The sequence below is a fragment of the Malaclemys terrapin genome, chromosome 6 (genome assembly GCF_027887155.1).
Source record: "Malaclemys terrapin pileata isolate rMalTer1 chromosome 6, rMalTer1.hap1, whole genome shotgun sequence".
NCBI classification, from domain to species: Eukaryota; Metazoa; Chordata; order Testudines; family Emydidae; genus Malaclemys; species Malaclemys terrapin.
Window position 1 is genome coordinate 111,715,833 of NC_071510.1, and position 27,538 is coordinate 111,743,370.

Genomic DNA, 27,538 nt, shown 5'->3' on the forward strand with positions numbered 1-27,538 from the left:
AATGTAAAGCCTCAAAAAACACATCCTTTTGCTGAATCATAAATGGCTTTTTTTGGTCTTTGATTTACATGTATTCTTAAAATACTGGATTATTTTGAATTAACTTTTTCCCCTTGGTGAAATTGGAAGCAATTTTGAGCTTTTGAGTTTATATTTTGAACTGGATAACTTAAAGATGCCTTTTTGTTAGTTCCTGACTTTTTATATTGATAACATTTCAGTGGCCTTTTAGTAGCATTATTATATATGATGGTCCTTTAAAAAGCTGTTTAGATTTGACATTATTTTTCCTGTTCGGAAAAATATTTGAGTGAGCAGTGGATTTATTTCCCCATAGACTGATACTTTCCCCCATTGTTTTCCAGGAATGTGTTTCACTTATCTGAAAAGTTTGCTAATCTGATGGTAAGGGTAGAGGCTTCGTACCAGAGACTCATGCTGAACTTTTTGGTTCTGCCAGTTGCCAGACAATTTACAGATTAAAATGCTAGACCTTACTTGTTAATTCTCAGACAAAGGAAGCAGACGTTGTAATCATAAACCTGATCACCCTCATGGGATTAGGAGGTACAATCTCCAAAAAGAGTTAAAACTCAAAAGTGACTAACCTTGTTTGCTCTTGGTTAGGGCGACACAACATTTTCTTTTAATTTGAACATTCCTCTGCAGTGCTAGAAACACAAACACATCAGCATTGTATTAGTGCATGAGAATCAGGAAGTGAAATGGAGAAGAAATAAAACAAAGCCATTTCCCCTTTCCCAATCTGAGCTGAGTGAAGTGCAAAGAGCAAAAATCACATTAGCATTTACACTTTTCTGTTTTAATAATCTAAAGTTACTAGTGACACAGGGAAGGAAGACTATTTTTTCCAGATAAATTATTCTGAATCTTGTTGCTGTTCCTTTAAAAGTATTAGTCATTTAAACTAACATAATCTTCTCTAAACATCCTGATCCCTGTGGAGAGAGAATAGAAGATTAAGGAGACCCCAGCAGCATTTTTTAAAGGATTTATACAAATCCAAGAATGACTGTGAAAATATGAAACAACTGCTCAGCGCAATGTATGTGCCAGAACCTTGGAGGACCTCTTTAGTAAATCTGTCTGACTGAGATGCAATCATTCAAATGTGATTAGCATAAACCCTCATCCTTTTTATCGCTTGGTGACAGTCCTTCAAAGCAGTCACTACAAGATGGGATAAACTCATGCATGGCCATAGCTTTGGGCTTGTCTCCACGTGTAATTGCTCCTGATTAATTCCATGTGTGGACACCCTTAGTCCAGAAAAGAGTTTAGTTTAATGCAAGTTACTCCCGGCTTGTTTGATATTTGCAAGCCACGTTTCACGGTTTGTTCTTGCCTGTCAGGGTGGTTACACAGCTACCAGTAGAGCAAACAGCTGTGGAATCTGGAGCGGCTGCTCTCGGGTTCGCATTCCCTTGCTGAAGACACCCCGGCAACCTCAGCCCCTTGCCGCCAGGGGAGAAAAACCTCCCTACAGGATTCAGAGTAACAGCCGTGTTAGTCTGTATCCGCAAAAAGAAGAACAGGAGTACTTGTGGCACCTTAGAGACTAACAAATTTATTAGAGCATAAGCTTTCGTGGACTACAGCCCACTTCTTCGGATGCATATAGAATGGAACATATAATGAGGAGATATATATACACACATACAGAGAGCATAAACAGGTGGGAGTTGTCTTACTAACTCTGAGAGGCCAATTAATTAAGAGAAAAAAAAAAAAAAAAAAAAAAAAAAAAAAAAAAAAAAAACTTTTGAAGTGATAATCAAGCTAGCCGAGTACAGACAGTGTGATAAGAAGTGTGAGAGTACTTACAAGGGAGAAGAGTTTAGGAGGGAACAGACTTTGTCCTGTCAATCAACCAGGGGACTCCCCGCCCACTCTGGAATTCGAAGGAAGAATTCCCTCCTACTCACGTCACTCAAAAGGGAATCCCCGCCCCTCGCTCCAGGGAAGGGAATCCCCGCCTATTCTGTCACTCACGCAGAGGGGAATCCCCGCCCCGGCAGCGTTTCAGAAGGGCTGCGGCCCCTCCCACGCCCCGCATGGGAGGCGGGGTTCAACAGGCTCTCCGCTGCCGGGGAACTGGAGGTGCAGGGAGCCTCCCCCCGGCTGAAGCGCTGCCTGGGGCTAAGTGGGGAGCAGCAGCAGGCGGTGCCTCCCCCCCACGTGCTGTCCTTGCTTGCGCTGCATGGGGAGCTGGCTGCGGGCTTGTAGGGAGCCCCGCTGGCTTGCTCCTGCAGCGGGGAGCCGCAGGCTGCGTGACCTGCCCCAGCGGGAAGGGGGGAGCCCGGTGGCGGCGGTGCGGGGGGGGGGGGGGGAGAGGAGAAAGGTCCCTCGGCTGCTGAAGGGGAGGCAGAGTTTGCCCCGCCCCCTATTCGTGCCATCTGGGCCCGGGCCCCGGCGGGGCGAGGGGGCTTCTGCAGCCCCTGCCCGAGCCCAGCCGCTGGGCAGGGAATCCCCTGGCCCATCTCCCCCGGGGCGCCCGCTGCCCGGTCAGCTCCGCCCGGCTCAGCCCTCCCCTGGGGGCCCTGGCCGCGGCTTTGGCCCCGCGCTGGGGAGCCGGGCTTCGTAACTAGCCGCACAGGAGCGAACTTCAGCTGCTGGAACTTGTCAGCCGGGCCGGGGAGGGCGCCGGGGGGGCCCCAGCCAAGGTATAAATAGACGTCGCCGCCGCCGCGTCGAAGCTGGGCTGGGAGCCGCTGTGACACCGGCCGCCTGGGGTGCGGGGAGGGAAGGAGGCTGCTGTGCGGGGCGTCTCCAGAGCCGGGGCGAGCGAAGTCTCTAAGCCCAGCCCCCCAAATCGGAGACCTGCAGCGGGAGCGTCTCGCCAGCCCGGGGGAGGGGCCCTGCAACCCCGCCCCACCGGGAGAGCAGGTGGGGAGAGACCCCGCACCTCCCCGGGGAGAGCGCCCGCTCCGACCGCAGCCCCGTGAGCCCAGCCCGCCTCTCCCCGCCTGCCAGAGAAGAGCCGCCCCAAACTTTGGGACAGGAGTACGCTGCTCAGCCCGGGCTCCCTGGGACGGGTCGGAGGAGTCCAGAGCCATCGCCTGGGACTGGCCATGGGGCTGTCGGACCTAGTGGAAGGAGGTGAGTGGATCCCGTTTTGCTTTGCTCTCCTCAAGAGGAGGATCTGGGCAGAAATGACACCAGATGCTGGCTTAACGGAGGAAGGGAGGGAAATCAAATGTATTTTTTATTGTGGCTTGTCAGGAAACGTAACAGTCCTGAGATCAGTGGTAGAATAGCTCAAGGAAATAAGTGACTCCCTCCCCCATAGCTCTGTTCCTTTAATCTAAGCATCCAGTAACTTCGTGGTTTTATGGACATTCCACCCCCCCCATCTCTCCTTCATGTATCTATCTGTAGTTTGCATTACTGCTTACTAAATATATTGGATGTTTACTGTGGTCTCCAGCTTCCAGACCTTTGTGTGATTTCACCCTTTATAACTCCTAGAAAAATCACTGGTGGCAGTACTGCCTGTACTGTGAAAGACTGGAAAACCTTTCCACATCTAATAGAACAAAACTGAGTAATGCAGAAGCAATATGTGTAGCAGGGGAGCATTTAACAATGTGCACTTTAATTTGTTGAACATCTTGAGTCCTTTAGGGTAGTGGAGATGCAGAGACCAGTGTCCTTTGCCCTCCTGCCTGGATACAAGTGCCTGGACTCTGAGTCACATGCTGTTGGAGTAGATCATTGATACACTCCCAGATGGTACCAAGCAACAACCCCTGCCTTGAGGATTTGAATTAATTCCTCCTGCATTGTGGATTTTAATTCATTTTAAAATTACCTGCATGGCTGTCCTTCAATGGAAGGGAATCTGGGGGATATTAGCAAGCAGGAAATCAGTTGTATTTTTTTTTTTTAAAGCAAGTAATTCCCTTTATGCAGCAATCTAATAAAATCAGACTGCATGAAACATCTGGCAGATTTTTTTTTTTATTGCCAGAAAGTAGTTCGTGTCATTAAATACATTTGTCTATACAAACCAGGCATTGATATATACAGCGGTGTAAGCAGCCCAAGAGGAATTAAAAAAAACATAACAGAAGGGGGAGGAAAACATGAAGGGCTGACCTTAAAACCTAGAGAAACAGAAACACTCAGAGTTAAATGCACTGCCTGTCTTTCAGGTGGCTTGCAGAACTCTGTGCCTGTCTTATGATGGTACATTCTGTTGTTGAAAGCTCCCGTGTCCCCTTAAAGATGCGGTAGAACAATTGTTCTCTACCTTTTTTAGGCTCAGGACCCATGTGTAAACCTTGATAGACCCAGTATATAGTTCATGTTTAAAAAAAATATATATGGCTCACTAAATATTTCTTACCCACAATGTGTAAAGTACTTATTGCATTAATGTGTATATCGGGCATATCATAGTGGTGGCTCCTGTCCTACAGGAGTGGCTGTGCTCAGCTCTCCACTCCAGGCTCTGTGCACTCAGGTTTGACCTGGCCCCTGTTTGTGTTAATGGTGTTGGCAACCTGGCACGTGTGATCACACCACCACGCACTCAAATTTGGCCTGGCCAGCCCCCTTTCATCATGGCAGAGGGGCAGCTGGGCCAAACCTGAGGGGTGCTGTGACCCTGTGTGTTGGGTCACAACTCCTGGAGCAGGGTGCTGAGCCCAGCCAGCCCTGCGGGACCAGAGCCACTGCTGCAGGCTGTGTGTGGGCTTTCCATTTCCTCCTCCTCGCCCCCCCCCACCCCCGGGCCTCTCACCCCCACTTCTCAGGGCCAGGTCCTGACCCCTATATCTCCCCCCACCCTCGGCCTTCTATATAACACTTGACACATTATGGTGACCCAGTTTTAGGTCAATGCTCTGTAGAATAAAGTGGGATCTTACTCCATCATTAACTTCACCTATTCTGTATATCTGTGCTGTTTCTATGGAATATAAGATCTCTTCCTATTGTAAGACCCTTCCAGTACATCAGTTTTCATGAATTTCCATGCATAAGCTGTCATCTATTGCATCTTTATTACCATTTATTTGCAGAGTGAGATTGTGTGCAGTGATTCTTGGAGGTGCAGCACAGAGGGTTGTAGCTCATGGAGAATTGGCCAAAAGCCACCTTTTGCCTCCAATTTTGTTCCCTCCTGATTCTGGTCTCATTGGGGACTGAAATGATGTCTGACATCATTTAGTTGCTGTGTTCTAAGATGCTCTAAGTTACAGCAGCACTGACTGGCTGCCTAGGGATGGCTCTGCAACCTGGCATTGGCAAGAATATCCTTTCCCACATGCTCCTCTCACTCATATAATCTATTCTTGGCACTCCCCATATGATGGGGGTTTATGAGGGGCCTGTGTAGGGCAGCTTATGGCTGTCCTACACCATTCCTGCACTGGAGGAATTCTCTTCCATCCTGTTAAGACCTATAGCCAATGGGAGAATCCCTCCTGAAGTTTCACTACAGAAATAATCTTCTGAAACACAAGTGTGTTTATAAGACATCTCTTCATGTAAAAAAAAAAAAAAAAAATATATATATATATATATATATATATATATATATATATAGTCTCTAGTGCTTGGACCAAGTTTTGGTATTTAGTAAATATCACTGACAGTTTAAAAATCTTGTGAAAAAGTTGATTAAGGTGAGTATTTCTAGATTAAAAGACTCAAAATGGCTCCTTTATGATTTTTTTTTTGCAAAGTGTCTACTTTTTGTGTCCCTTTACTTGCCCATCAAAATTGCAATACACCATAAAGTAGACCAACACTGACTCATGCAAAAAGAAGCTTTTGAGAGCAGCAGTAATGAATCATTGCAAATAATGGCAATTTTTTGGAACAGACACAATCGTCTGACTGTGAAGCTGATGGAAGAAAAAATAAAGCGTATTGATGGAGAATACCAATGTTCACTGTCTACCTGTTAAACCAGCCACAGAAACTTTCAGAAGTTACCAAGGTCTGGGAATATTACTTGTCCTGCATTCTTCACCAGTATGCTGCATTCCCCTAAGGGAATGTGTACATATTCATTTTCCAAAATGGGCAACTGAGGGACAGAGGTCAAGTGACTTTGTTAAAGGGTATATGGAAGTTTGGAAAGTTTTGCTCTCTGAGGTGGTAGAACTATGTTTCCTCCTCACTAGGCCACAATATCTATCATCCAAACTGTTTCAAAGCCCTTTATTTAGCTAGACCAAGCTCCTGTCTTGGCTACGCAGCATGAAAGGAAAGGGGATTACTGGGGCCCAACAGCTCAGTTTCATCTGAATGTTTGTGGTACTGCAGCCAGCATCTCACTATCTCTCTCCCCCCAGCCTTGCATAGTTGAGCGGGATGGTGACAAAATGGAACTGCTCAAGCCTCAGGGCAGCTGAGCAACTGCCTATTATCACCCCACAATCCTCTCTGAAAGTAGGAAATGGAGCAACTCAGACATGACTTAGTCCAGCCCTGCCAAGGTCTGCAGAATGCTTTTGAAATCTTATGGGTTTTTTTTTTGTTTAGCTTTAAAATGTAAACTGACTTTTATCTTCAAAAATCAAAGTAAAATAACATCTGTAAATGAGTAATTTGGCTGTTGTTACTGTTTAAATTATCACTGATATTAAATGAATTTCACTTCTTTAAAGGTCAGTTGAATTGCAATGAATTAAAGGCTGTGAATATTAACTATTCAGTGGCGAGAATAAAGTCTCATACTGGAGACATACTTCTAAAGCATTACTGTTGTCCAGTACAAGAGTGTTCTTTTGTTGCGTTTTCTGTCTACAGAAAATATATATAGCATTCTCATCCCTAAGGATTCCAAAGCCTTTCACAAACTCGATTATATATATTTAAAAAATAACTTGTTAATGCATCATTAATGTTGCACAGTTAAAATGGCAAAAGTCAGGAAATGCAAAAACTGAGGTTCCAACAGCAATATTAACTTGGCTGTACTACACATCCGGTATGTTTTTATAGCATAAATTTTATGATATAAACAGGAATAGGTGGACAGCTGAATGCAACTAGCAAAACAGTGTATATATGGGCAGCGTGGCTGAGTCCACATGTGATGGTTGGTTTTTATGTATAATCTGAAACATGAGACCTCCAACTGCGTAGTGCCCCCTAACACCATTCTGGAAAATATGTTCAGTAATGACTCAGAGGAATGTGTTACTTACTGGATTGTTGACAGTGGTTCCTGGAGCACACTGGGGTTTCTTATAAATTTGCTATCCCGGAACTGACCAGTCTCCAACCCTGTTCAGTTTTTGAGACCAGAAAGATCCTAACAAAAGGCGCTATCACTTCATCTCCAATTACTCTCAGCTGCTAAGTAATATTAACCACTGACAGAGGTAGCAGATCATTAGGCCAATTCTTAGTAGATTATATGCAAAAAAGATGATGGGGAATGCTGTATTATAATTAGATAATCTGAAATAGACCATACCAACCTTATTAATAGTCTGTTATAATTTTAGAAAATAAAATGTTGTTTGATCTTAACAGACTTCCTTGAATCTATGAATTACAGAATTTAAGGCCAGAAAGTGCCATTAGACCATCTCGTCTGGCCTCCTGTGTGTCACAGCCATTCAATGTCAGCCAGTTATCCCTGTACTGAACCCAGCATTTGCATACAGACTATCATAACCCATTATGGAGTGTGTAATCTTTCAGCAGTAGCGCCTTGACCATAACAAGGTTGACCAGTGTGCATGATGTTCATCTGTGATTACATTCTCTGCAACAAGCTACCTAAATCAAATGAAGGTTCACTTTTTGTTGTTAAAAGCGGCATTTCAATTAACAAGAGCCTTGTGCACTAACAAACTGACAAATCACATCACACAACCTAATAGTTTTCTTTGACAGAGTAACGAGCCTTGTAGACGGGGGAAGCAGTAGAGGTGATATAGCTCAGCTTTAGGAAGGCCTTTGATACTGTCTCATGTGAACTTTTCATTAGCAAACTTGGGAAATATAGCCTAGATGAATTCTGCTAGAAGGTGAGTACACAACTGGTTGGAAAAGCTTGCTCAGACTAGTTATCAATGGTTCACAGTCAAGCTGGAAGGGCATATTGAGTGGGGTCCTGCAGCGATCTATCCTGGGGCTGATTCTATTAAATATCATCATAAATGATTTAGACAATGGCATAGAGAGTACACTTTCATAAAGTTTATGGACAATACCAAGCTGGAAGGGGCTGTAAGTGTGTTGGAGGACAGGATTAGAATTCAAAATGATTTTGACAAACTGGAGAAATGGTCTGAAATAAATTTGCATTTGTCTTTATTGAATTTCATCCAAAGTACTATATGTAGGAAGTAATAATCAATTGCACAAATACAAGAAATGACTGCCTAGGAAGGAGTACTGCAGAAAAGGATATGGGGTTATAGTGGATCACACACTAAATATGAGTCAACAGTGTAATACTTTTGCCAAAAAGCAGCAGAAGTGTTGTAAGCAAGACGCAAGAAGTAGTTCTTCCGATCTACTCAGCACTGATAAGGCCTCAGCTGGAGTATTGTGTCCCGTTCTGGGCCCCACACTTTGGGAAAAATGTGGACAAATTGGAGAAAGTCTAGAGGAGAGCATCAAATATGAGTAAAGGCCCAGAAAACATGACTTACAAGAAAAGACTGAAAAAAATTTGGTTTGTTTTCTGGGGAAGAGAAGATTGTTCTCATGTCCCCCATCAATCTTCAAGTATGTAAAAACTTGTTACAAAGAGGAGGGTGATAATTATTTCTCCTTATCTGCTGAGGACAGGACAAGAAGTAAGAGATTTAAATTGCAGCAAGGGAAATTTAGGTTAGACAATAGGAAAAAAACTTCCTAAGTGTAAGAGTAGTTAAGCACTAGAATAAATGATGTAGGGAGGCTGTGGAATCTCCTTAAAACCTTCTAAGGACCTGTTCATCACTGGACAAACACCTGTCGGGAATGGTCTAGATCAGGTCGGCAATGTTTGGCACGCGGCTCGCCAGGGTAAGCACCCTGGTGGGCCGGGCCAGTTTATTTACCTGCTGATGTGGCAGGTTCGGCTGATTGTGGCCCCCACTTGCCGCGGTTCACCGTCCCGGGCCAATGGGGGCGGTGGGAAGTGGCGCGGGCAAGGGATGTGCTGGCCACGGCTTCCCGCCGCCCCCATTGGCCCAGGATGGCAAACCGCGGCCAGTGGGGGCTGCGATTGGCCGAACCTGCCGCATCAGCAGGTAAATAACCTGGCCCGGCCCGCCAGGGTGCTTACTCTGGCGAGCCGCGTGCCAAATGTTGCCGACCCTTGGTCTAGATAATACCTAGTCTTGCCTCCAGTGCAGGGGACTGGACCATGTGACCTATCAAACCTCTCTTTTCACACCCCCCCCACATTTCTATGATTACTAACTTTTATTTTGAGTGTTAAAGCTTCACGGGGGAGTCTGAAGTAGCATAATTAGGGAAGAAAAGAGAGCTTTAACTTCCCCGTCTAATTTTTTTGTAACATATAAATGTCATCTTAAAGTGGCTTGCCTTTAGCACAACATCCCCAATACAAGGTATGCTGCTTGAGAGCTGCTGTAAACTACACCTTCAGCGTTTATTTTCGTTATTGCTTGGTACGAATGGCATCTTATTTTAACATTCTGTGCTGTATTCTAAAACTTGTTAGGGAATTAATATTGTGGGTTTATTTCAGTCTTATTTTATGTGTTTTGGATAAATCCCACTTACGGCTGAAATGTCTTTTTAAACTATTTTTGACAAAATTTTGAAATGACATTAAGATTCCTTTATGCACCAAAAAAACAAATCAACTATCTAAAATGTGGTTACTAAAACTTGCTTAAGCATAACATTATCTTTTAATAATCTAAACACTGGAGATGGAGTCAAACTAAAACACTGGCTCCAAATTCCTTGATCTCTGGGAAAGTCTGGATCTGATCTTAGACTTGGGCCCATCTTTGCTAAGTAGGAAAATCAAGATAAATGGGCACACAGTTTTCAATCTCATTATGGTGAAATGTTAAGTGTCCTCACTTATTTCACTGGAAGTTGGAGGCACCTTGCTGGATTGTGCTGTGAGAGCTCACAGACTGAGAAGGATTAAAAATTGGGAAATGGGTTTGACAATCAGCTTCCTAACTAGACATCTCTGAGCCTCTTGCCATCTTGGTGAAAAGTGACTACGTTTTCCACACTGGGACCCGGGTGTGAGGTTGTCAGTCAGTTTCTCTGTGGCAGGCACTGAACGTTATTTGTTAAACCAGTCTTTAAAAGGTGCTTTGTTTGTGCTGTTAAAATCCAAACTTCTTTATACTCTCTCTATTCTGCTCCTTTTGCTTTGTTTTCATCCCAAACTGAAATCTGAGTAATTGGCTACGGCATTTTGAGAAACCTAGAATATCTTGCTGATGTTTCAGTGTGACATGCATTATGTGAAACTGGAGCATAAGTGTCCTAACACTCATCATCTGGGAGAACGCCATATATATTATATGGACACAGTGATGCTTAGGATCATGATATAAATTGAAATAAGTAATGAATCAAAGGCTCTGGGTGTAGTTATAATAAAAAATTTAAATGCATTTTGCGGAATAAATCTGAACTGACACTGCGCCAACTGCAGAACTAAGGCGAATATCATCACTGAACCTTCCCCCTCCTTAGAATCCTGATTAAATAGTAGTTAGACTTAGCATTGTGCCCAGAAGTTGAACTGAGTCACTGTGAGCATCCCAGGCTCAGCTGCCCTCCAGTGAATACCCTGTTCCACTAGCTCCCAGATGTTTCAATTTAGGAACCAGCACCTCAAGCACTCAGCTGATCTTAACAGTGGTGGTAAAATTATCTTCTGATTAATTTCTTGCAAGCCCTCTGCTTACCAGCGATGATGACACATGGAAAAGAGCATCTAGGGGCTACCATATTGATTACTGGGAACAGATTATTAAATCCCTATCGGTCATCCATAGAGTGTTCCATCACAGAAACAGACTTCTTCCAACGTATTTGTGATCCAGATGTTTCTGTTCATTCCCAGCGTGCACTATTAAAATGGGTCTTCTACCCAGATGGGAGTGGTGGTGAAACCTTGATTCTAGCAGTGTGTAGATATTGATTGGGGCTTCTGGGTACACCCATAATGCAAATCATAATCTGGCAGTGAAAAGAGTATAATACAGCCTTACTTCTCCAGTCCTAGCCCACAAAATGAGTCTAGAGCAGGGGTCAGCAATGTTTGGCACGCGGCTCACCAGGGTAAGCACCCTAGTGGGCCGGGCCAGTATATTTACCTGCTGACGCGGCAGATTCGGCCAATTGCGGCCCCCACTCGCCGCAGTTCGCCGTCCCGGGACAATGGGGGCGGCGGGAAGCTGTGGCCAGCACATCCATCGCCACTTCTTGCCGCCCCCATTGGCCCAGGACGGCGAACCACGGTGAGTGGGGGCCGCGATTGGCCGAATCTGCTGCGTCAGCAGGTAAATAAACTGGCCTGGCCCGCCAGGGTGCTTACCCTGGCGAGCCGCGTGCCAAACATTGCTGACCCCTGGTCAAGAGTGTGTTTGAAAAGGTTCATCTTTAGGCATTGAGCTAGAAATCATGGTGGTTGGGATGGTCTTGAGCCAACCTAGATATGTTATCTATACAAACATTTATATCCTCCTTGTATCGTCAGCACTGAACCAATCAAGAACTCAGATCAAAAATGGATTCCAGGATGCAGCAGGGTGTCCAATATTTCTCCCCCAAGTCTTTCTTTAAGGACTCACAAAGGAGTGGTGGGTAGACTAGCCTATCCCCTCATTATTTTGTTCACCAATTAGGCCTAGTTTACGAAACACCAAGTTTGGTTCAGTGAGTTCTGGGTCCCACACTTTTATTGTTTACTGGCATGATCTTCAAGGCAGTCCTTGAGTCAGGAGGCCTTTTGGTTTGGACTAATTCAGTTTTTGTCTCCTTTTTGTACCTTTTTCCCATCATCATTTGTTGTTATAGGTTATTGTGACAGCTGATGAACTTTCACCTTTTTTGAGAGTTGTGCTCATAATTAGGGTAAATTTGTAGGCCCAATTATCACAACAAACCTCTATATTAAGAGAATCTCCATTTTAACTCCATTCTGGGACTTCTGTGAAAAGTGGCCACACTTAATCAAATCAGTTTTTTGAAGGGTCAGATTTAAGATGAGGTGCAAACAGCACAGTTACGTCTCCTCCCTGATTTTCCCCCCAGTTTATGCTGAGAAGAATACCTGTTAGGAGATAGTAACACTGCGGTAGTTACCTAGCACTACTGTCATCCAGTCAGGTCCAATCAGGCATGGCGGTAAATTTGATGGCCACCGAACTTAACTTAAACACTATGAGTCAAAGACTAAAGTCCCAGTCATCTGACATTATGCAGGCTGAGAGTTGAATCCAGACAAGTGGGACAGGTATTAAACATTAACCATTTGCTTTGCCTTAAATTACTAATTTTATGCTTGCACTATCTCCTTTTTCCCCACCGTGTTAGGGCTTGCCAGACCCATGCCTCTGAAAGTAACCTCACCAGCTATCCCTTGCTTCTCTATATTCCCAACTCTCACTTACATTGCTCAACTCTGTTGGCCGCTCTAAGTAGTCGTCCAAGGGACATGGTGTGGAATTTTGATAATTTTCCAATCCAGCAGCAACCCATGTGCTCTTGAGAGCATAGAGCAACCTAATCCTCCCTGCCTTTACCCATCACCTTACATCACAGCAGAAAATACAGACACTGTACATTTAATTCACCTCCTACATCCCTTCTGGAACAAACATAAAAACATTGGAGGGGTCAGCCATCCCTGATTGATGTGTTGTTGCTGCTGTCAGGTGTGGGGCTGTGTTTAAACAGTTGCATTTGACTTATTTTGAGGGGCTTTCTTTGGTCCACGGCTCTGCCTTTCATTTTGTGATCGTGTGTGAGCCAGAGGATTTAACTCTGTGCATTCAACACCACCACATCTTAAGTGCTGTGAATCTTAGCCCTCTAGAGAACTGGGATGGAAAAGACTTGTTGGGTCATGCAGTCCATCTCCCCTGCCCTCTGTATTAGTAAATGCTCTCTTCTAATAAAACTATACATCTCTAATCCACTTTTCAGCATTTCTAGGGATGGTTCTAGATAGTTGTTCTATTGTCAATAACATCATAGGAAAACGTGTAAAAGTCTGGTTATACAAGTGGCACATCTTGATGCCTAGAACGATCGCTGTTAAAGAATAGATTATCTCATCAATGGGGACTCTGACTCCTGTTTGATGAATTAGGTGCATCCATCCAGAGAACATACTGCTAAATTGTTCATTCTTTTATACCTACATTTGCTTCTCAGTCTATTTTAAATGGATAATTGATTGTAGCAATAACTGAAGTAAAGCAAAGAACATTTACGTTTAGCGTAATTAGGCTAATTTTAGCAAGCTCGGTATGAAGGCAGATGGAATGCTCCAGTTTGTAACAGGACAAAGTTACTGCTTCATCAGTGAAACTCTCCAAAGCATTTCATGTTAAGCGAAAGGGAGAGGGGGGAATCATGGTGATGACATGTCAGAGTGAACTGGAGTTCAGGGTTTGCTCATAAGATGCATAATTCCTGTATGTTTCTGTGATGCTGCTGGAACTACAATTCAAAATGCAGTTTTCAGAAGTGGTACCTGATGTTCAGGGAAAACAGCTGCATAAAAACACCATTAAACTGACATTCTGTGTCTCTGTTTCTTGTTTCCAATATTCTCGTAGTAGACTCTCTTACACTCCGTATGAAAAGTTTGAGGGTGAAGAAGAAAACCTTGCATTGAAATACTGTAGTCATTATGTATGGACCTGATTGAACCCTGTATATTGTAAAAGGGTGATAATCCTTCTCTACCTAACACAGGAAAGGAAGGCTGGGTTGTTTTTCAGGTGTTTAGAGAATATCTACGGAGGATCTCAAATGGTGGAAAGAACTTCTATTATTGGAATGGAATGACACAGCCTTAATACTTTCTTAGGTTTTCCCTTAATGCTTGGTTGGGTATATTCCTGCTTCAGCATATGGGCAGGGGAACTTAAATCCTATAATCATGAATGGAATTTATTTATCTGCACAAGGCAAAACTAGAACCCCGTGTGTAATAGTTGCATTAACATTTTGAATTGTGTAAGCCAGGGACTGGCAACCTTTGGCATGCGGCCCATCAGGGAAAGCTGCTGGCAGGCTGGGATGATTTGTTTACCTGCAGGGTCCGCAGGTTCAGCCGATCGCAGCTCCCACTGGCCGCGGTTCACCGTTCCAGGCCAATGGGGGCTGTGGGAAGCGGCGGCCAGCAAATCCCTTGGCCTGTGCTGCTTCCTGCAGCCCCCATTGGCCTGGCATGGCGGACCACAGCCAGTGGGAGCTGTGATCGGCCAAACCTGCGGACGCTGCAGGTAAACAAATCGTCCCGGCCTGCCAGTGGATTTCCCTGACGGGCCGCATGCCAAAGGTTGCTGATCCCTGGTGTAAGCAAATGAAAAAATATGGGAAAAGTAAAGATTTGTTGTATTCTGGATTCTGTTTTGGAAATAGATACTAGAAGATATTAATTCATCATTGTTATCTACTTTGTAATAACACTAATATATAGTATTCTTCATGTGTCTGATAGAGAACCTGCTTATTTAATGATCTTTACTTTTATTTTTTTGGGTGTAGAACTTCCTTTAAGAATTTTTGTAAGCTGCTGAGACCAATACAGTTAATTCTTTCAAGTTGCTGGTTAAAGTATTGAATTGAATTGACAGGACACTTCCCAAACTCTTAAGGAATTTGAAGGTGAATTATGTGAAACTTCCATTTTTTTTTTAACAACTGAAATCAAGACATTGCTTTCTGAGGACAAATGGTGCAGTGTTTCAGTTGACGATCTCTCCATAAATGTTTCTCTATCGCTTTCCATTCTGCCAGGGTTGTATCAATAGATTCTAACTTTGTTAAATTGGGAGGGTTATGTTGCCATTTTTGTTACAAACCTCAGGCTCTTGTGAGAACGCTCTGATGTTTGGTTTAAAAATGAGTGGTCCTGACTGGGCCTCAAATCGTCAGTGGTGTTCCCAGCTGCACAGGCTGTGGCAAGTTGCTGAAACATCAAGTAATTGTCTCTCCAAAATTATGTTAGTAAGGACTCCTCCCCGGTGGCTATTATGGGAGTGGCCCCTAGTAAACCCAGTCATGGACCAGGACCCCACTGTGTTAGGTGCTGTACAGCAGAGAGTAAAAAGCCCATCTCTACTCCAAAGAGCTTCTAACGGTTTCTTAGGAGAAGGCTGCAGTCCCTCCCTTTTGCTGCCATTGGCATCACTGGCTCAGTTTGTTCTTCCTCCACCACAAAGGGAACCTTTCTTAGCTGCTGGGGCGCATGGTTGGCATTTATTCCTTCTCAGTGTAAATAGTCAAACACAGATTACAGTTTCAATTAAACAACTTTGTTTCTTCTCTCGTTAATGAATTGCAACAAAAGCAAGAAAAACAATGTAATGAAGAGTTTCCGCTCTATTCATCTCAAGGTAAGGACGGGACAAAGACTCACAAGAAGTTGGTGGGGATAACCTTTCAAGAGAGAGTCCCTGTCTGTTTCTTGAGGTTTCCTTTCTCCATACATTGTGGAAAGCTGGATGAGAGAGAGGATTTATCTCTTGTCCTTAAGTCTGTTGGCCAAATTCAGAGGTGATGTGTAAAGTGGTATAACTAGATTAATGTAAATGTGCTAAGATCCTGCTAGACCTATTTGTTTCCCTTAACAATGTGTAAGGGAGTCTAACTGGGAGTGCTGGGAGCCAGAAGAAGGCCCACGAAGACGCACCTTAACTGCTCTTCTCACTACTTTCTGCCCAACTCTCTTCTAGCCCCCGGGTGTGTGAGAGATAAGCCTGATGTAGCAATGACATGCATGCAGTATCTTTAGGGCCTCTATTCTGCATCTTGGGAAATAGTTACTGTGACTCCTCCAGGAACTAAAAACCCCGGGGGTAATTAATGCACAATCCCTAGGCTGGTTGTGCAGATGTCCAGCCTTTGAAGTGGTGCCTCGGGGAAAGAGGGGCAGTGACTGGTTTTGCCTGTTTCAGAAAGCCTGCCTGGAACTAAGAGTCTTGGGGTATAAAAGCTGAGTTTTACACAAACTTGAGTCCTTTCATTTTCATTCAGCAAATAAGCCCGACCTTTCGTACAATGAATGACCCAACCCTATGGATGGGTTGGAAAGACTGGAACTTGCCAGGGTCGCCATAGGACTGATGGGGAGCTGTTTTTAGATCCAGTTTTTATTTTGTGTGTTTTCTTTGTATGTTTTGGTCTTTAAATAAATGTACTCTGCTTTGAAAGAGCTGTATGGTCAGCAGTAGATTGCTGTCCTTGTTCTTGGAGAGAAAGCAAAGAGCAGGGGCTAGACTTAGACCTGCTTGGGGATAATCACGGTGAAATGCAAGAGGGCTTCAGCCTAACCTCCCAGGTTCAGGAGCAAGTGGGATGTGGATCCCTGTCCAGAGAGAGGTGACGGCAGAGACCTGAGACCAGTGAAGGCATTCCTTGAGCAAACTATGGAGGAAGGTTAAAAGAGCAGTTCCCCTGAAATTGTGACACACTCTTGAGGGAGATGTAAATTACACTGGTAATAGGTATGCACCTAAGAAAATTGATTTGGCCTCCCTATGCTGTAATTTACAACATGCAGGCAGCTGCTGTAACAGCACATGGTAAATTGCAGGAGCAGGGCCCAAGTCAGTTTCAAAAACAGGAGTTAAATGTAGTTGCAGGCAGGGTGCCCTGCCACTGTAAAACCCCAGGGCAACTCAAACACATTTTTCCCTAGTCTCCTGTTGCTGTCTGTAAAACCAATTAAAATAGGGGAAACTGACTGTATAGAAGGTGCAGTGAAACTTACTGTACCCAAAGTGTTGCCAAAAACACAAGAAAGGAGGAGGGCAGAGATGCAACCCTGAAAAAATGTTTTTCTTTCTCTTGTTTGTACCAGTAGTAGATGGTAAAATTTTTGAGACAGAAGTGTGATTTTTCTTTTTTGGATGGTGTCCCTTAGAAAAACAAACACATTAAAAATGTTTCCACAGATGTTTTAACCAAATCCAGCTCACAGTTAGACTAGTGTGTCTCCACTGAATACACTGGGCAAAATCTGGCACAAAGTAAAAGTAATTTAAAATTATAAGAAGCTTGGATTAATATGAATTATTAAGATAACAAAGGTTCCCGGAAGCCAGGAGAAATGACTGCATATTCACACTCTCTGTTTTCAACAGGAGTATTAATTTTTAAGTGGTACAGTTCCCAGTCCCCCTACTCCCTTTCATTGTCTCTGTTCTTGAAGTTCGCTTCGTTTCTTTGGCACTCCACTGTACCGTTGAGAGTACAGTATGTACATTACTTGGACAGAAGTACAGCACAATGCAGACCTCAACACATACAAACTGAACATTCACAGCCATGATGTCCTAAAATGAATGATCAGATTCTGTTATATGCACATGTATAATGACACACCTGCCAGAAGCACAAGGCTCTTCATTCTATCCCTGGTGAGACCATATGCATGCTTATTAAAGCAAAGCTGCATTACGTTTATGGTGCTCTGAAATGAAGTTGCCATTAGATACAAAGCAGTTACTCTAGTTTGGTTTGGCAGGATAGAGGCATGAAAAGGCTTTGGTGATAAAAGAATAGGGAGCAGAAGAGGAGAAAGGGAAGATTATTTCTATTGTGATAGCACCTAGGGGACCAAATCCCATTGCACAAACATATATAACAAAGAGATGGTTTCTGCCTGAAGACCTTACAATCTCAATGTAAAACAGGAGAAAACAGCTGTAGACAACAGACAGATGTGGAGAGCCCATGGTAGCAATAAGACTACTCTGGTCACCGTGATAAGCAGCAGTCACAGAATACAAGCTGCCTGTTAAGTTTTCTGTAGATATAACCGCAGAGGAGAGTTTAAGGAGGGATTTGAAGGGAGACACTATATCCGGGGTAGGCAATCTATGGCACTCGTGCCAAAGGTGGCACGCGAGCTGATTTTCACTGGCACTCACACTGCCCGGGTCCTGGCCACCGGTCCAGGGGGCTCTGCATTTTAATTTAATTTTAAATGAAGCTTCTTAAACATTTTAAAAACCTTATTTACTTTACATACAACAATAGTTTAGTTATATATTATAGACTTGTAGAAAGAGGCCTTCTAAAAACGTTAAAATGTATTATTGGCACGCAAAACCTTATATTTAGAGTGAATAAATGAAGACTTGGCACACCACTTCTGAAAGGTTGCTGACCCCTGCACTATATTGAGTTGCAGATGTTTATGGGGAGCGCTTCCCAAGCATAATAGTGTCATGGAAGATAGTTCAATGGTGCACGTTAGAAAACTTGAGAAATGGTCAATTACAGCTGGTGTCACTGATGGCGTGGAAGCAGGGGTCCACAACTCAATAGCATATAAGAGATGAGAGGTGTGGCAGGGTCAGGCTGTGAAGGGCCTTAGTGAAGACAAGTAGTTTGTGCTTGATGTGGAGGAGAAGGGAAAGCAAAGAGGGGATTGACATGGCTGAATCCTTGAGCCAGCAAAATTATCTTTGTAGCAGCATTTTGAACAGTTGTAAGTCAGGCAATATGGCATTTGTCAAGGCCAGCGAGGAGGAGGAGGGTGCAGTAGTCAAGGTGTGAGATGATCCAAACCTGGGAGAGAGTTTTAGCTGTGTGGATTGAGAGTAAAAGCTGAGTGATCTTCTGCAAGGGAGAAGCAGCATGGATTCTCACAACACATTTTTTGGTGGTCTCAGAGTGCAGCCACCAACTCTTGCTGGTGGCCACTATGACAATTTTCCCTAAAATACTTAACTTTAGGAACAACAAATAAATATGCAAACATACATGTCCAAATCATTGTAATTTATTTATGTAGGGATTTTTTTTTTTTTTTTTGCAGACTCAATAATAAAAATAATGTACAGTTGTCTCTATTCTTTACTGGACCAAACAGAATGGAAGCACAAATAAGGTGCTTTGCACATTCTTGTCTTTTGTTGTCATTTTTTGCTTTTTTAGTTGTTTTTATTTAGACTTTCTAGACAGTAAGTCTGCTTCTGTGAAAAGTGATATTTGTATGTTTGTTAATATCCCTTTTCACAGCAGCAGACTTGTTAGCTAGCTGGGAGGCAGTGAAAAGTGGTATTAATAAACATACAAATATCACTTTTCACAGCAGACTTACTCAGCCCTGACAAGCAGGGGGACAAATTAAGCCTTGGATGGGGAGGTGAGAAGGGAGGCAGTGTGGGCTGGGAGCGATGGGGTGGATGGGAAAGGAGCCGGTAGAAACAGTAGGGACCAGGGTAAAGAGGGGAGTGGTGATCCCGGAGCCTTGTGGCCAGGGAATGGAGCCCACTGCAGCGCAGCCAAAGCCCGGAGCCCCGCTGTCAGAGCCAGGGCCAGCTCCAGGGTTTTGGCCGCCCCAAGCAGCCAAACAACAACAACAACAAAAAAGCCGCGATCACGATCTGCAGTGGCAATTCGGCAGGAGGTCCTTTGCTCCGAGCAGGAGTGAGGGACCGTCCGCCGAATTGCCGCCGAATAGCTGGACGTGCTGCCCCTCTCTGAAGTGGCCGCCCCAAGCACCTGCTTGGTAAGCTAGTGCCTGGACCCGGCCCTGGTCAGAGCCAGTGGCTAGAGGCCGTTACTACATGGCTGGAGCCTGCCACCCCAGCGCTGAAGCCTGAGCCCCCCACCCCTGGAAGGTGGGGAACTCACATCGGCTGTCTGCTCTGGCATTTGTGTCTCCAGAGGGGGACAGGGTCCAACCCTCCTCCTCCCCACCCGTCATTGCCCAGAGGCTATGGCTGCAAGAAAAGCCCACTGTGGCCACATTTGAGAAATGCTGGTTTAGAGACAATGTCAGTGTTACAGAGATGATACTAAAAATGGAATCTGTGGCCAAGGTTTGAGTAGATGTCAGTGACTGCATTTTGGGGTCCTGGTGATAGCAAAATACTTGAGTTTGCTTATGTGGTTTGTGCTGTCAACGGAACCTCCAACGAAATTATATCCCTGAACCTCTCAGTAGCCTGGATGTGATTTGAGCAGCTCTTTTATTTGTGTTGTCTGCCAACATGAAGGTAAAGAAATTGGTAGCTCGTCCTCATTTGACAGAAGTATTCCCCAGAGGAAGCCTAAACCCTTGATTTGGATTATTTAATACCAGTTATAATTTAAAGAAAATTTTATCAGATTTGCTGGGCTTTAATGACTCTGTTCTTACATCCTATCTTGATTTACGATGCAAATGTAATAGCATTGAATATGCAATTTTAAAAATCTGCTCGTGTCCCCCTTCATATTTACAGTGTCTGCTCTTCATCAATGAGGAGCCTAATTTCTGTGTTTGTTTTCTTCACTGGTGTCCCAGATGAATAGTAAAGCCAATCTTTAAATTTTTGCTTACCTTTTATGGTGGGGATCTGTTTTTAACTTAACAAGTAGAGGAGAAAGTCTGTAGAACAAGTACATAGAGAAATCTTCAGCGCCACAATTTTGGTAGGTAAATCATTAAGGCCCTGATCCTCCAAACTTTCAAGCCTTGGCATAGAGTAGTTTCATTGAAGGCAAAATGTTTGACTTACTGTTTTTTTTTCATTCCAGGGCAAAAAATCTTGTTACATAGAAAATGCTAATTTTAATTTAATGTGTCCATTTCACAAAGCCCCTAAACAACAAATTGGACTTAAAATGAATGTGTGCAGGGTTGGGGGAATATTGAGCAATGTTGGTGGTAGTAGTACATCTATTTTAAAGACTAGTTGTGTTTTCTATTTGTCTCGTTATTTAAAAAAAAATTAAGGCTTTATAAACCTCTCATTGCCCCCAACTAAAGAGAATAAATCCAACATTTTGTCTTATCTTTCTTTTTCATTATCTCTATATATAGACATTGTAAGTTAACTTTTTATGTAGTGAAAAGTGAAAGCTGTCATAAATGATCTGCAAAAACTGAGTACATGTTTTTTAAGCAGCTGGACAAAATTATAACTGGAAACATTGGGAATGTTTTAATGGTTCTTCAGACAGTGACTTGCTTATGGGAGCAGGTCTTTAAGTGAATGTTTCTCTGTATATTTTATAATGTGAATGAGCACATTGATAAGTACATATAAAGGAATGTTGCCAGCAGGCCACTTAATGTGATGATATTGATGGAGGTGGGGGGACAGAGAGGCAGTTAGGATGAGTGGCTGTTAAGTTTTGTAGCGTGGGAACACAGGAGGGATAGGGAGCTAGGAAGGCAGCACTGGAGAGAGGAGGCATTTTCCACCAAGATGCCACGCTGCATAGACCCCTTCGTGATGCAAGATAAATCAATTCATGGTGAAGAAACTAAATAACTTTTCTTATAAAAAAGTACTCGGGGGGGGGCCCTCTTCTGTAGTAAGATGCCCTTTGTGAAATTTTAGGAGTGTGACATTTGAGATTGCAAGTGTTGCTGCTGCTTGTGATTTTATTGCAAGTCTTGTTTAAAACTAAACACTGCCTTAGCTACAGAACTGCTGAAGTACCTCTATAATAAATCAACAAAGACTGTGCAAGTAAAGTGACTACCAGCTACTCTGGGAACCATCATTTTTAAATTTTCTGACATTTGTGTCCCAGATTTTAATAATTCTGCATGAAAAAGTTTGTTTGCACAGTGGCCAGAATTGTGCACACAGTTGTTAGCATACATGAGCTTCCATTTAACTGCAGATATGGCATACCCATATTATGCATTATTTTAATATTGTATTTACGTAACTTTTCCAACTTACAGAGAATAACAAGGAAAGGTTAGCCATGTGCAGGCCTCTTATGTCTTAAAATGTTCCCTCTTGCTGTCAGATGTAGGTTTTTAGTAAGGAAGCATTTTGCTTCCCTCAAATGTATGAACCTCTGCTTCTTGTCACTTGTATTTTCATGGTTTTTGGTATTTCTTACTGCTGTATATCAGCATTTCTCTTCGGTGCTGATGTCTGTTCTTTAGAAACCTTAAGGTCTAGAATCTGTACAGTGTCACACTGACTGTTCCTTTTTTTTATCTCCCTTTCCCAGGATTAGAATGCTTAACATTCTGACTCAGGTTTAGTAACTGCAGGTAAAACAAACAAATGCGTTTTTTTTTTTTTGTTTTTCTTCTACTAAATACTAAGAGTACAATGTGCAGAAACTAATGGGAGGACACTTTCAGATACTTAAGCTCCCAACTTGCTAATTAGCTTAGCTAAAAAGGATTTTCTTATTGTGTGTTCCTCTAGTCTAGAGCAGCGTTTCTCAAACTGGGATCCCCGAGGGTACCCCAGGGGGTCTGCAGGTCCCGCTAATCAACTTCTCCCCCTTCCTCCGAGTGCCTCCTGCACACTAAAAGTTGGGTGGCATGAAGGCAGGCTTCCTACCTGCCCCGGCTCTACGCTGCCTGGAAGCGGCCGGCATGTCCCTGAGGCCCAGGGTGGGGAGGGGGCGGTCTCCATGTGCTGCCCCTACCCCCAGTGCCGACTCTGCAGCTCCCATTGGCTGGGAACTGCAGCTAATGGGAGCTGTGGGGGCAATGCCTGAGGGCAGGGGCAGCATACGGAGACCTCCTAGCCCCTCCCCCCCCCCGCCTAGGAGTCGCTGGCAGAGGGATGGCAGAGGGATGTGCTGGTCGCTTTCGGGAACCGCCCGAGGTAAGCACAGCTGGGCTGGAGTCCTCACCCCCTCCCACACCCCAACCCCCTGCCCTAGCCCAGAGCCTGAACCCTGCACCCCGTCTTGCACCCAAACTCCCTCTGTCTTTCTGTCTTTCTTTTCTTTTACTTTAGGAAGATGTCCTCCATATTTCTCTTGTTGAGATAGCTTATTATGTTGTCATCAGCAGGTAGCACTCATTATTACAGGGAGGGAGAAGCTACTGCTTCATGTTTCATGTATTATAGTGAATAATTATAATAAAGGGGGGGAAAGAAGCCCCTCCCCCAGAAAACCTAGCTAACAGCCTAAGGGAAGAAGACAGTTCTAATCTGTGGGGGATGAGTGACACTTTTAAAGTTTTTGGTAACTCAAACCACTAGGGCAGGTTAAAAATGAATGGTGTCTTGCATGCCATTCAAAACCAGGATTTCCAGCTTTCGGAATGTTTAAAGCATTAATCTTTAATTGCAATATTCATGAGATTCTGGCTGCTAAAATGGAATTGAAGCTTATGGAGTTTGTGGAAAGCAAACTGGTAATTGGAATGATGCGGCTGTGTGGACAGATATCATCTGAGCTGCCAGGGCTAAGAAGGCTGTCTGAACTCTGACAAGTGGGGAGCCTGGCTAGCCCATGGAGCATAGCATTCAGCTGTAGCCTTGGTGTTTGCAAGTTACCTGTCCTTGAACTCTCACTGGTCTCCATAGTACATTGCTCCCCTCCCCTCTCCAACATGCTGCTGTCTGAAATTGCAAGCCTTTTTTCTTTCTGCAGAAGCAAGTGCCGCTTCCTTCTGATGACACAACACTCCTGTTGTCTTCTGGGGAAGCAAGGCTGGACCTATAAAAAGCAAGCTGAGCAAAGGCGGGGTAGAATTTCTGTGTAGAACCAAGAAGAAAATTAGATTGGGCCCCAAATGCATTACACTGACAATAAAATATCTTTTTTCAAAGGCCTGGTCTACACTGGCGGGGAGGATCGATCTAAGTTACGCAACTGCAGCTACGTGAATAACGTAGCTGAAGTCGACTTACTTAGATCTACTCACCGCGGTGTCTTCACTGCGGTGAGTCGACTGCTGATGCTCCCCTGTCGACTCTGTCTGCACCTCTCGTGCCAGTGGAGTACAGGATTCGATGGGAGAGTGCTCGGGGGTCGATTTATCATGTCTAGACTAGACACGATAAATCGACCCCCGCTGGATCGATCGCTGCCCGCCAAGCGGGTAGGATAGACATGCCCAAAGAGACCAAAGTTGGTCTATGACAGGCCATAACTGTCACTGTTCTATAAAAATGAGCTCAGTCACTGGCCATCCTAAAACTCTCAACCTTCTCTTTCATCAGTTAATTCATTTAGGTAGATTTCCTGAGGAAAGCTTCATTCTTAAAGTTGAATGTGAGTTTGGGCTCTTTCCCATTTTCCCTTAGTTGTTCACTGCAAACGGATAGAGCATAACAGTTTGTTATCACCAAAGACAGGCTGGGCCGCAGTCAGTCATGATGTCTAATCTGTGCCAATTTATATCCCATTACATTCAGTTAGACTGAGCCCTGAATGTAGGGGCTGAAATTGTGAGCATCCGTATTGGCAGGGTGCAGGATAAGGCTGCTTGCGCTCACTCCTCCTCCTCCACCCCAGTGCACCGATATATGGGGCAGTAGCGACCTGTCTCGTTAATTTGTGTCTAACCAGTGTCTTTCTGCTTCCCTTGAATCCACTATTCTGGATGCCCTGGAGACCTTTCCTCTGGCAGACCGAATGAGCAGCTCTGTTGTGGGGACTCTGGGGCTCAGTATCGCTGTGAGAATTAGTTATGTGAATCTAGCGTTTGTGAAATATACCAGAGTGACAGTTCTGGAGACTGAACTTCTCTATATTCCCACAGAATGTGTACAACACTGCAAGCTTCCAGCGCTGGATGGCTCTGTCAGTGTGACTCAAACCTGACCTTGGTCCAAGTGAAGGATTTGATCCAAGCTGTCTTACACCAGAACTGGCTAAGGGAGTAGGAGCTGCTGCAGTGTTCTAAAAGTGCATCTGAGCCTGGGTGCCAAGAGAAATAAGATTGCAGAAGCAGTCTCAGGCAAATGCTTGATGATTGGGTTATGGCCACGTTGTTAACTCTTCTGTTGTGTCTTATTTTTGCTAAGGGCTGACAATGTACTGGCTGCTATTACACTATATAAAAAAATGGAGACAGTCCCTTATATTGAGTGAGTTACAGCAGAAAAGAGAGACACAGAATAGATAAGAATGCATCAGAGAGACAGAACGGGGAACAACCTGGATTAGGATTTAATTGTTGGCTCATTTCCCATGAGGATCGTAGAAGTACGTCTTTATGAGGGACTTGAATGTAAAGAGGGTGGTAGTTTGATGAATCCTAAGGGGATGTGTATTGTAGAGAACGAGGAGTATTTTGGCTGTGCTGCCTGTACAAATGGCAAAGGCAACTCATCATGATCCTGATTCAGCAAGATACTTAAATGTGTGCTTAACTTGAACCACATGAGGAGTAAAAAGCAACAGAGAGTCCTGTGGCACCTTTAAGACTAACAGATGTATTGGAGCATAAGCTTTCGTGGGTGAATGCCCACTTCGTCGGATGCTCCAGTACATCTGTTAGTCTTAAAGGTGCCACAGGACTCTCTGTTGCTTTTTACAGACACAGACTAACACGGCTACCCCTCTGATACTTGACACCATATGAGTAGTGTCACAGAAGTCAATGAAACTACTCATGAGCTTAAAGTTAGGCATGTGCTCAAATAGCTTGCTGAGCTAGGGCCTAGAAATCAATGGAAGAACTTGCATTACTCCAGTAGACTTGGATCAGGCCCTAAATCTGTTTAACCCTTAGAGTTACTGTATTGATATCGGCTTATCACAATACTGCATTCTAGGAATAGAAAAAGTATTGGAACTTATTACAATAAGGTTAAAATCACAATAAATACTTCCTTTATAATGTAATCAATGTAGCAGCTCTCTTAGGTCCCTAATATAATGCCCCACAATTGTCTTCTGCTTCTTTGTGTCACTATTAGATCACTCATCTGCATTAAACACTTCTTGGTTTTGTTAAGAAAAATCTGTGTTTTCTCTCTGCATGTCAAGAGTGCCTTCTGGAGCTGACTGAAATTTCCAGTTAGCATAAGGAAACGTGTTGGTGAGTGCAGAATTAATTAGTTTCAGACCTGCAGTTCTCTCACTGCCAACAATTTACTTGAGACAATAGTTTGTGTGTCAGTTATACATACCCGGTGACAGCTATGCAGAGCCATTGCTCCTCAAGAGAAAGTGACCTTTGAATCAGTAGATGGGCAAACCTGGCTTTGCAGGGAAGATCTGGAAATTTAGTAATCTATTAGTAGAAAAACCACCACAACAAAGCAAATCCTCAAAATTTAAACTCACTTCATCAGCTCTAACATGTTGCATACTTCAGACTACTGAACTGCCAGTAATCCACTTTAAAGAGTTGCAAATAAAAACACAAGCACATCTAAAGTAACAAAAGAAATATAGGATCAAATTTCTGAACAAACTGCTGTAGTCATGAGTTACCTTCGCTCTGCTGTAGATCAAGCACTATTAAGCATTTTTGTGGTCTAGATTAAAAGGATTAAAGGTTTAACCTTTGTACACGCTCTCAAATAATGGCTTTGTGTGTTTTATGCATTAGGAAACAAACAAGAATTTCTGAATTCGTTATATACATAAGATCTAGTAGGCTGATTCCCTCATGTAAAATGACGCCTTAGAATCTAAAATCATAATAGTCTAGTGCAGTGGGTCTCAATCTGTTCTGTGCTGGGACTTCTGTCTCATCCACCTGGGAGCCCCATCTGAGCAACATGGGAAGGGCAGGGTGGTCATGACCCCCCAGATGGCTGTTTGCAATCCCACCCTAGGGATCATGGTCTGCAAGATGAGATCCCATGATCTAACAGGAGATGTGTATTAGCACCAAAAAGAAAAACTTGTCTGGGCTATTACTAGTGTGAGCTGGAACCCTTCTCCATGTCAATCAAGCATATGGCAGCCAGTTGTAGCATTTTTAGCACCTTATGCCCTGGAACACTTCTCCTAAACTCGTCTCCTAGTTTCACAGTTCACAAAGTAACATGCCAGCAAGTGAGTGGCAGCAGCAGTGGCTTTATTGGCAGTTCGGATGCTGGGTAATACTTGCAAAAGCACTCAAGTGGCTTAGGAGCCCAGTTCCCAATTTCAAAAGCACCTAAGCACCTTTCAAAAGCACCTAGGTCTGCCCTATACCACTGTAGTGCAGACACTTGCTGCAGTGACGGAAGGGGTTTTCCATTGCGGTAGTAAATCCACCTTTTGAAAGGTGGTAGCTAGGTGAATGGAAGAATTCTTCTATTGACCTAGTGGAATCTATACCAGGACTTAGGTTGGCTTAATTACATCTCTCAGGGGTATGAATTTTTCATGCCCCTAAGCGATGTAGCTAGGCCAATCTAAGTTTTAGGTGTAGACCAGGCTTAAGTCCTATTAATTTTCAATTGTCCTATTGACTTACACTCCTAAAGGACTCACTCTTGAATGTTTTACCCACTCTATCTTTGACTGCACTGAAACTCCTTTGGAACAGTTTCTCCAGTATGAAGCTCAGCTTTCAGAAGCTCTCAGTGTAGATATGCTCACAGCTTTCCTACACTGTCTCACAGTTCAGACTATAGGAGTGTGAATAGCAGTGCGCACCAACTCCCCTGAGTGGACACTGTGAGTGCAAACTAAAAGGTTCCTATTTTGCATTAAT

The 27,538-nt window shown here is 43.8% G+C and overlaps 1 protein-coding gene across 3 annotated transcripts in view; it reads left to right on the plus strand.

Moving 5' to 3' along the window:
* The first annotated feature begins 2,470 nt into the window (after positions 1–2,470).
* The window catches only part of PDZD2 (PDZ domain containing 2), a 308,625-nt gene continuing 283,557 nt past the window's right edge, over positions 2,471–27,538 (plus strand). For all 3 annotated transcript variants that reach the window (XM_054031838.1, XM_054031840.1, XM_054031841.1), the window contains exon 1: positions 2,471–3,120. The gene's annotated coding sequence lies outside the window, so the exon portion shown is untranslated. The remainder of the gene's footprint in view (positions 3,121–27,538) is intronic.